The sequence below is a fragment of the Aedes aegypti genome, chromosome 3 (genome assembly GCF_002204515.2).
Source record: "Aedes aegypti strain LVP_AGWG chromosome 3, AaegL5.0 Primary Assembly, whole genome shotgun sequence".
Taxonomy (NCBI): domain Eukaryota; kingdom Metazoa; phylum Arthropoda; class Insecta; order Diptera; family Culicidae; genus Aedes; species Aedes aegypti.
The window spans coordinates 274,709,224-274,719,103 of NC_035109.1; the positions used below are offsets into that span (position 1 = coordinate 274,709,224).

Sequence of the window (9,880 nt, forward strand, 5' to 3'; positions counted from 1 at the left end):
TTAACAATCTGGTAAATGGTTATTGAACAAAGTACAGTATGGGGAATAGGCGGTTAAGTTATGTAACCATTCAAAAACGCTGATTTTCTCGAACAATTTTTTTGCTTCACAATTTGCCCAATTATCCATAAACCATCCATTTTTTGATCAATTTACTGTAGAGGAAACAGTTGCAGAATAGTTAAACTATAAATTTGTAATAAAACTAAGCAATGTATATGTAATAATGCGTTTACGGTGTGCTATGGTATTTTTACAGCATATGGTACTGTTTCTTTATGCTTAAATAATAAGCGACAAATTGGAACATATTACTATTTTTTTTATTTTTATTTTTTATTTTACCTTGGAATACATATTTCATTCGTTCATGACCTGAATAACTGAGGAAGTTACATAAATTAATTTAATAGATTTTGATGCACTACTTTTGTTTTATTTTTCACTAATTGTCACTATTATCCTGATAACCGCAAATATACTCCCGAATGACCATCCTCATGTATATGGACATTGAAATGAACACCGATGAAAACGTCGGATTCGTCTGATTCAGCTTCTTTCCCTGGTTCTGGCTTGGGTCTGGGCCTTGCGAATATTCGAACAGAAATTTTCGTCTTCAGCTGCCCGGGAACTTGTCGGAACTTCCATTCCGGCGCTTCGTCAAAGAAAATGACTGTTGTGGGGGAGAAACAAAACATTTACAAAACAGAAATTATTAGAAGATAATGGAAATATTAATGCATGAGACACTCACCAATAGATTGCAATCATTGCAATCAAACCCAGATTGTGAAGATTCGTGCAGATCGCTGGATTGACGACGGTTTGTTTTTCACTTCAGTTTCTGTTAGCAAAACAAAAACAGAAATGCACGCTTAAAACAATTTACATAGTAGCTTAGTAAATTTGACCCAGCTTATGAAAAATATTTATTATTTAACTCGTCTGATTTGAAACATTAGCAACAAACATACGAACATCATAAAAATCGCGTTGTTCCACATTTTTTGTTAAAATATGTGAAACCATCAAATAACGTTCAATTAAAAATTGCGTAAAAGCTAAATAGCATGTGTGTTAAATTTTAAGCGTGCCTGACAGAGTGATGAAAATTTTCTTACAAATACCAACGCGTTCAACAGTTTGCCAAACTGTTAAAAAACAGTAATATATGGTGAAAAGCACGTGTGTAAGTGATATTCGCTTAATAAACACAAAAACCATTCCACAAACATTGCATAAATGTTTCCATTATTTTCCACAGATTTACATCCCCATATTGTTCAACAATATCAGAGCTTTTGAATATATTGTCACCACTTGATATGGGTTACTCAAGCTGTTCATTACAGTCTACAGCTTAGGTTTCCTTATTGTTTTAAAACATAACAACTGTTCGTGATACATTAACCTTTTCAGTTGAAAGATATTTGTGGTTTTGACTATAAGCGAAAATGGATTTTTCTATGCGGGAGAGGACAGAGCCTGCATCTCAGTGTTCTTATGAGCACTTCCACAGTTATTAACTGAAAGCTTACTGTGCCAATGACCATTTTTGCTTGCGTATATCATGTGGCAGGAACGAAGATACTCTATGCTCTGGGAAGTCGAGAAAATTTCCAACCCGAAAAGATCCTCGACCGGTGGGATTCGAACCCACGACCCTCAGCTTGATCATGCTGAATAGCTCTGGGTTTACCACTACGGCTATATGGGCCCCGTAAAGACCTTTAGAATTCTTTTTGAATGGGTTACAATCATTAATGGATGTGTTTTCAATGGGGCAATAAAAAATTTCAGAAATATTTGTTTTGCACACGTTTTTTGCGTGGTGTTCATTTTACCACCAACCGCTGTTCATTTTACCCACATAGTGCAGGTAAAATGAACATTTGCATCGCTTTTTGATAGCGATAAAAATATGTGAAAATTTAGCTATTTATGTCTGAATCCATGTCGCTGCTATAGATTACATCCCTATTTTTGATGTTGTGCGATAGAGCTATACAAATTCTTCGTTTTTCTATCAGAAACAAGATGATTTCCTTAAGGTGTTCATTTTACCACCCCTTCCCCTAAATAAATGAAAAGTAAATCAATCAGCAAACGTCAACGATAAAATTCTGCTTATAAAGCGCCCGACTGTTATAGTCAAGTGTGTTTATTTGTTTCTCCCTAATATATTACCCAAACACGCACGGCATGAAATTCTATTTCCACTGCTAATGTATAAGTCATTGCCGATGATAAAGATATACAAACATATAGATTTTGACTCTGGTATAAGTAAGAAATTCCCGGTGCTGCGGTTGGTACTTTAAATATATTTATAGAACATATCATCTCACCCCTTCTCGCACTTGGCTGTCCAACGGGTGTTGTATTTTGCTCCTCTTGCAGGTTGTCCTCCGTGACTAGATGGTTCCATGTTGTGTGATGTAGAAAACTCCATACATGAAAAACTGTGATAGGCAAGTGGTGTGGGTTTATGTTTAAGGATCCGAAGGTTGCGGTTTCGAATCCAGATACTGGTATTATTTTTTTGTTTTTCATATTTTGGTGTCTAAGGCAAATTTCTTGTGGCGGAGCCTTGGGGCAATCGGGTATATGGGGTAGCTAACAAGCGAAGGTCACGATGTGTTACACGGGGTTTTCAACCGGACTGTTTTTGTTGGATTCAACATGTCGAAATATGTAAAACCCCAAAGCCTTTCGGGTGAAGAGCCAGGGAGATGTAGTATGTTGTTGGTTGGTTGGTTTGACTTTATTAACGAGATTTTTAGCCCTGGGCTAGTTCATCTCGGGTAGTATGTTGTTAACAAAATGTTAATAAAATCTTAAATTTGTTTTACCAAATTAGGATGATAGTGTTGTCTAACACAGATCACCTAGATATAAGAAATGAATGTAATGTTTGGAATGATACTAATAAAGAAATTAAAAAAAAACATGTACATCGTAATGTTCTGAATCGCTTCAACAGATGACGCATGAATTTGGATACTAGGTTCAAATAATGACTTATCCAGTAGGTACAAGAATGTTGACACTTTTGACCGGGTTAAATCCGCTCGATGAAGGCAATAAATACATTACTTAGAAAAGAGATAACTTAACTTTATATAAAATGAGTAGTAGAAAATCGTAAAATAGAATGGTGTTTGATTTTCAATGATGTTATTACTTTTAATAAAAGTAACATTGTTGCTAAATAAATAACTTTACTCAAGAAAATTGTTTTAAAAAGAACAAAATGTTTATTATTTATGTGTGATTTTTTGTGTATTCATACACTAACAAATGAGGCCATTTGAAATCACAGATCTGACTGTTATTTTTTTAGTTTCAGTTCAGTCATTTAAAACGACAATATTTTCACTTGTCCCACTAGTTTCCAAAATTTTCAATATTTACCTTGAACTTTGGCACAAACATTAAATTTAAATATAGCATAGATTTAGTAGGAAATAATCTGAAAAATATAGTAGATCTTATTCATTTTATTTTTTTAAGAACCCTCTCTATACGATTTCCTTTACCCATTTGTCACACGGTACCTTATTTCGATAGTCACTCAAGCAAAATGATTATCTAAATACAGGGACCGGAATCTATTATGATAATTCGCCACAAGAAATCGGGTTGAATTTCATAAATTTGCCTGAAGAACCAAAAAACAAAAACAAAAAATAGAGTATATTACGCGAGTAGCGTTTATTCAGGATCGAACCAAGGACCTCCCAATTTATTAACCAGTACTAACTCCACAAACCTATCAACGGCTTGACGGGAGAAGTGACAAAAGCAATATATAAAGCGTTTTATATTGCAATATTCATTCCATTCCTCTGACATGTCCACCATCCATTTGCCGCGTGACCATTTGCCTAAGTGTGCGTTTCCGATGCCATCATTCGGCTTCGGATTGGTTGTGCAATTGTGTGGGTCGGGCGTTAACATTTAGATTGCTCGAATTTTCAAGTCCAATGTGCTCGATTTCAATTGACGGGTTTGCCCGTCTACGCTTAGGAGGCGAATCTTACCATCAATAGGTGGATTTAGCACCTAATACGCTAGGAGGGAAATCCGCCATCCGAATTATTTTGGGTGTAGGACCATTTCACCAATCCTAGTCCGCCTCATGCTCAAATGGCGATAACTTTTCCGTGCTTCGCATCGCCTTCAGAACCTCGGCGTATTTCGCTTCCTCCGTTTTGTAACAAGGACCTCGCCTAAATTCCTACGTTTCGCTGTTTTCGGTTTAGAGAGTACGTTCCGTTTTCGGGTTTCTTCTTTCTTTTTTTTTTACGACACGCATCCACGGGTTGCTGTTGCCTTGCACCCGTGGTTCCTGTGGGTGCACTGCCTGGTTCCTATCCCGTAGCTCCTTTTCCTTGGGTTTCTTGGCCTTAAGCCTAGTGTTCTACCTTGCCAAGTTGTTCCTTGGTTTTCTCGTAGTCCTGCTTTGCAGCTAGGACTGATTGTCGCAATTTCAGTAGACTTGTTTTCAAGTCTTTGTTGATATTGCTTTTGCCCTTAAGCTGACATCTTTGATGACGAACCATTCAATATTTTTGCATGCTAATCATGCAACATCAATCCAAAAAGTTATCTATCAGTCTCTCAAGAAAAAGTCGATACTTCTAGTATCAAACCATTCAGAGATTTTGTACTAATAAACAAAATCAAAAATAAGCATTTAAACATTATGTAAATCTTGAAATAAACTTGATTCGGTTACTAACCGACTATTTACTATGTTTTAAGCACATTTACTAATGCAGTATTCCTTTCGCTTTATCGATAATAATGTTAAACGTCGTATATAACTCATCAAGTAAAACACGAACATGAAACCAAACTTTCACTTCGGCGATGTCAAAAACTAATCCGCTTGCTTGTAATTACCCAAACGCACTTGTAAAATTGTTGGAAAAATGTAGGACAAAGTTGTTGCCCAGAATCCTGTTGATTCCGTTCAAATATTGTTTTTTATTTATTAATGAAAATACTTGCAGCGTAAGGGTATTTCCCTTATTAAATTTACCACAATCGGTATTATTTTTGTTCTTCAAATTTACCACTGCCATTATTATACAAATTCAATAAATTCAAAAAATACAAACATTAACTTTTTTTCTCTTTCGTTGACTTGCTGCATCGTTCATTCTAATTTCCCCCATAAAGCCAGCTTAAACATTAACGACGGAAACTTGTTGCTGAACGCGTAACTTTAATTTCATTAGGAAGTTGACTCCATATTATAATTGCACGTGCAAAGAAAGTATTACCGTAGTGTATTGCGACGAGTTATACTGCAATAATATAAAGTGTCGTACTCGGATGCTTCTGAAAGGTTGCAGCTTATCGGCAAGATATTTTAGCCCATGATTTATAATCTTAAAAAATGTTGTGTAGCAACGTAATTTGAAGAAATTGTAAAAGGAACACACCAAAAGTTGTCGTTGTAAGTGCGTTTCTCTAGAATATCTGTTAAGATTAAATATCCAGCGTACACAGTGGTTCAGAGCAACTCTTAAACGGTCATAACCTGAAGCCGATGAATTTAAAATCAATTCTAAACCATACGAAAAATGAGGCAACAAAAGCGATATGAACAATCGTAGTTTAGTATAAATGTGAACCATAGAAGCTGTAAGTTTTAAGTGACGAAGACCTGCGTAAATTTGCCCGCATTGTGAGTTCACTTGGACAATCCATTCAAGATTATTTTGGAATATCACTCCATTTTTGCCCAAAATTGTAACCCTTATATTAACAATGTTGGCGCGGTAAATAGCTGGGCATGGCGTACCATTGGTACCTCGCGTACCTGCAGGAATAAAATAGACCACTTTGTGCGGTCCTTAGCCTCTTGCCCAGCAACTCCTATCCCTACCTCCTCGTGGTACTGGCCGGGGTACGAGTAACCTTGGGGAAGATCGGGTAACCAACCCCCGGTGGGAACTTTGGTCGTATGCTGACAGGGAAGGGGGGGTTTGCTTTTGTCTTTGCAAACCTGAAGCGTCTGTACTCCATGTTAGGAGCGGCTCACAACAGCGTCTGTTTCCCATGTCAGGGGGCGGCTGATCATCGTCCGAGTGCCAGAGAAGGACTCTAAGCCAAACTGCGCACTATGGCCCTCCGAACATTTAGGGAGAATGGTCCTCCAGAAATCTAGGGGGTTGGTGTCAGGCCTTGCTAGCCAACCGTAAAAACACATCAGCACAGGAACGTCAACGAGAGAATACGGACCGGAACAATCGGCAAAGACCACAGCGACGAAAAAGGACTAGCGATTGGAAACTCGGTACGTGGAGCTGCAAATCTCTCAACTTCATTGGAAGTACAGTGGGATTCCGATTTTGGCATGCTCCGTTTTTGGCATGCTCCGATTTTGGCACCCCCCGATTTTGGCAACAAAATGGATCCGTTTTTGGCAACATTTTTCAATACCATTAAAATTTGTAAATTTTTGTAAATATTATCGTGTCTGTTGCTTTAGTCATTTGAATAGCATGTCAACTCCACACCGATTACATTCCAGAGCTCCATTTTCGTCGATATTTCCCCAAATCTCACCAACTACTAAGGACTCGCGTACGCGCTTTTTTACTTCAGAATGGTCATTGGTCATACATTGGCAACATTTCATGAGGCCAATAATATCCACTAGTATCTCAACTAAAGACCATAATAGACCAAATATATTTTCTTAGGCATTCATATTGAGTGACCAGCCCACTTGAGTCTGCCAGTAGGTGCTAAAATAAAAACACTGTTCTTCAAATTTGGAACAGCTTGTTTGAACAAAGCACCAGCCCCGACATAAGAGCAACAAAAAATCTATGACTCACACAGATGTTGTCTCATCTTTTTGGCTCAACCTCTTTATTATTATGGATTTACATACATTGCGCATGTAAAAACACACCGCAATAATAGATACAAATATGTACAGCAAAATGTCGTGTATCATAACTTTTAATAAATTTCATTAAATAACATGACAAATGTGAATACAGTTCAAACTACAATTTATTCTCAGTAATATCATTGAAGCGTGTGATAAATACGACTGAGAGTGTTTCAACTTTTTGTCTGTGGTATTGGTGTGTATATTGATCTTTCTGCGTCAACAATTTAAAGTTAGGTTCCCTCTTTTCTATAGACTCTGTAAGGCATTAGATTTCTTAAGAGACGATCCAGAATTCTGTACAAGATTGTTAATCAAGGATACGGGTCTCAACATCATCAAAATGTTTCTTACGAGCTGAGTATGAGTTTCCTAACTTTCCTGGAGAATCCTTAAGGGATTCTCGGTTCTTGGTTCTTTTCAGAAATTTAAACGAATTAATGAAGATATCTGCAGTTTCCAAGTGGACACTTAGGGCTTGTTGAGGGATGCTTAGAGTGTATAATTGGTTATGGAGGATTAAGTCCAAAATCTGGTGATTCCTAATAAACTCTAGGGCGCCCTGTAAATTTTAAGCGGGATAATGTGAATTTCTAGTAGTATTTTCAATATTTCCGGCGAAAGCTTGGGGATTTTGTAAAGGTTCCTAGAGGAATTTGAGGTGTGCTAGTGGTAGCCTAATAATATTAAAGTTTTAAATTTTTCATCGGAGACTTGAGAATGTTCAGCAACATCGCAGCGGAATTCCAAGATATTATCTCCTAGGAAATTCCTTAGCAAGATACTGGGAGCTCTATGTGAGATTCTACGGATACTTGGCAAGATGCATCAGAGCTCAAGGGTTTTTTTTGTAGATTTCTTATGAGAACCTGAAGATTCCGGTAAGGTTCTTGAGGTTTCATAACAGGATCCTGTAAATTTTAGTTGATTTCATAAGGTAGGTGTAAAACATATATCAAGCTCAATTCAAAATTATTTCCAGTAAAAATTAAATTCTACAAAATTACAAGTCACATTTATGCATCATTTCATGTTTATGTTTGCCCTTTTGATACAGTCAACCATTCATTTAAAATGCTTCACTTTATAAGAAACACAAATTGAAGAAGCAATTCTTAACTTACCGAATTTTTCAAATTTTACGCTCGAAAAGTTAAATTGATTTTTAATGGTCATTTAATTAGAATAAAAGCTCATGCCGTTTTGCAATACCCAGCGCTTTTGATTCGCGAATACGTCTTTAAAAGAAAACAAACATATTCTATTTCGTGTTCTTTCATAGTTTTAAGAAAATGTCCAGTTCTTCAATAAAAGTCACTTATGCGATTATTGGTTTTACAAGGCCCTCTTATACAAAAATTATACATAAAGCTTCTAAAAAATAATTGAAGACGTTGAGGCGTAAAAACGCCACCAGAAAAATGTTTGCTAGATTTAACATTACGGGGCTATAGGTTCATAGCATAGTATAACCCTTCGGGAAAATGCTTCGAAGTGAACCTTTTCGAAGTCTCAACGCCTAATGATTCCATAAAAATGATGTATTAACATTGTAATGATGTTTTTAAAACCCATAGTTGAAAAATAAAATTTGAAATATGGGTTCCGATTTTGGCACGGTTCCGTTTTTGGCAACTGAAAATTTCAACTTTGTTGCCAAAAACGGAATCCCACTGTACCCGCATACTCTCCGATGTACTGAAGACCCGCGGTTTCGACATCGTAGCGCTGCAGGAGGTGTGCTGGACAGGAGCATTGGTGCGAACGTTTAGAGGTAATCATACCATCTACCAGAGCTGCGGCAACACACGCGAGCTGGGAACAGCTTTCATAGTGATGCAAAGGCGCGTGATCGGGTGGTGGCCGATCAATGAACGAATGTGCAAGTTAAGAATCAAAGGCCAATTCTTTAACTTCAGCATAATCAACGTGCATAGCCCACACTCCGGAAGCACTGATGATGACAAGGACGCATTTTACGCGCAGCTCGAACGCGAGTACGACCGCTGCCCAATCCACGACGTCAAGATCATCATAGAAAATTTGAACGCTCAGATTGGCCAGGAGGAGGAGTTTAGACCGACGATTGGAAAGTTCAGCGCCCACCGGCTTACGAACGAGAACGGCCTACGACTGATAGATTTTGCCGCCTCCAAGAATATGGCCATTCGTAGTACCTATTTCCAGCACAGCCTCCCTATCGGTACACCTGGAGATCACCTCAGCAGACAGAATCGCAAATCGACCACGTTTTGATCGATGGACGGCACTTCTCCGACATAACCGACGTCAGAACCTATCGTGGCGCTAACATTGACTCCGACCACTACCTGGTGATGGTGAAACTGCGCCCAAAACTATCCGTTATCAATGATGTATGGTACCGACGCCCGCCCGGTACAATCTCGAGCGGCTGAAACAACCGGATGTCGCTAATGCGTACGCGCCGTATCTTGAGGCAGCGTTGCCGGATGAGGGCGAGCTCGATAGGGCCCCTCTTAAGGCTGCTGGAGGACAGTCATAGCAGCCATTAACGACGCTGCCGAAAGCATTGTCGGATATGTGGAACGGAGCCCAAGAAACGATTGGTTCGACGAGGAGTGCCAGGAGGTTCTAGAGGAGAAGAATGCAGCGTGGGCTGCAATGCTGCAGCATGGTACGCGGCAAAACGTGGAACGATACAGACTGAAGCTCAACACATCCCGCAAAGGCTTCGTGCCGCGAGCTGAGATGTGCCGGGATAAGGATGGGAGCATCTTGACGGACGGACGCGAGGTGATCGAAAGGTGGAAGCAGCACTACGATCAACACCTGAATGGCGCAGAGAACACAGACACAGAAGGTCAGGACAACGAAGGCGAAGGCTACGTCAGCACAGCGGACAGCGGAAACCAACCAGCTCCCACTATGGGGGAAGTTAAGGATGCCATTCAACAGCTCAAGAACAACAAGACCGCTGGC

The 9,880-nt window shown here is 38.8% G+C and overlaps 1 long non-coding RNA gene across 1 annotated transcript; it reads right to left on the reverse strand.

The window, feature by feature from the left end:
• Window positions 1–301: 301 nt before the first annotated feature.
• LOC110679352 lies at window positions 302–1,426 on the reverse strand. The gene is made up of 2 exons (XR_002502419.1): window positions 758–1,426; window positions 302–676 (listed from the first exon to the last, which is right to left on the reverse strand). It is a non-coding gene; the product is annotated as an uncharacterized LOC110679352 (long non-coding RNA).
• Between the last annotated feature and the right edge of the window lie 8,454 nt (window positions 1,427–9,880).